A 372-nucleotide genomic window follows, 5' to 3' on the forward strand; every position below is an offset into this window, starting at 1 on the left:
GTTGTTTTGCTGCTGCTGCTGCTGCTGCTGCGCTGCAGGGAGGTGGCGGCTCGCGTTTTTGATCTTTTTCTGCAGCTCGATGCATCTGATGAGCAAGCAGATTTTGAGGTGACCTGCTGCTGCTGCTGCTGCTGTCACTGCTGCTGCTGCTGCTGCTGCTGCTGCTGTTTCTTTCTTGTTCCTGTCTTACTGTCTGTTTCCCTTTTTTCCCCTCCCCTATTTTAGTTTGTGCTTCGTTTTGTTCTATTTTTATTTTTATTTGGATCATTTGGTTCAATTCGATAAATTTGAGTTCTCCTTGAGTCATTTTGACCCATTTGCTGCTGCTGCTGCTGCTGCTGCTGCTGCTGCTGCTTCAGGTCATTTACACCT

Source organism: Eimeria tenella, genomic scaffold, assembly GCF_000499545.2.
Source record: "Eimeria tenella Houghton genomic scaffold, Eth_scaff3100, whole genome shotgun sequence".
NCBI classification, from domain to species: domain Eukaryota; phylum Apicomplexa; class Conoidasida; order Eucoccidiorida; family Eimeriidae; genus Eimeria; species Eimeria tenella.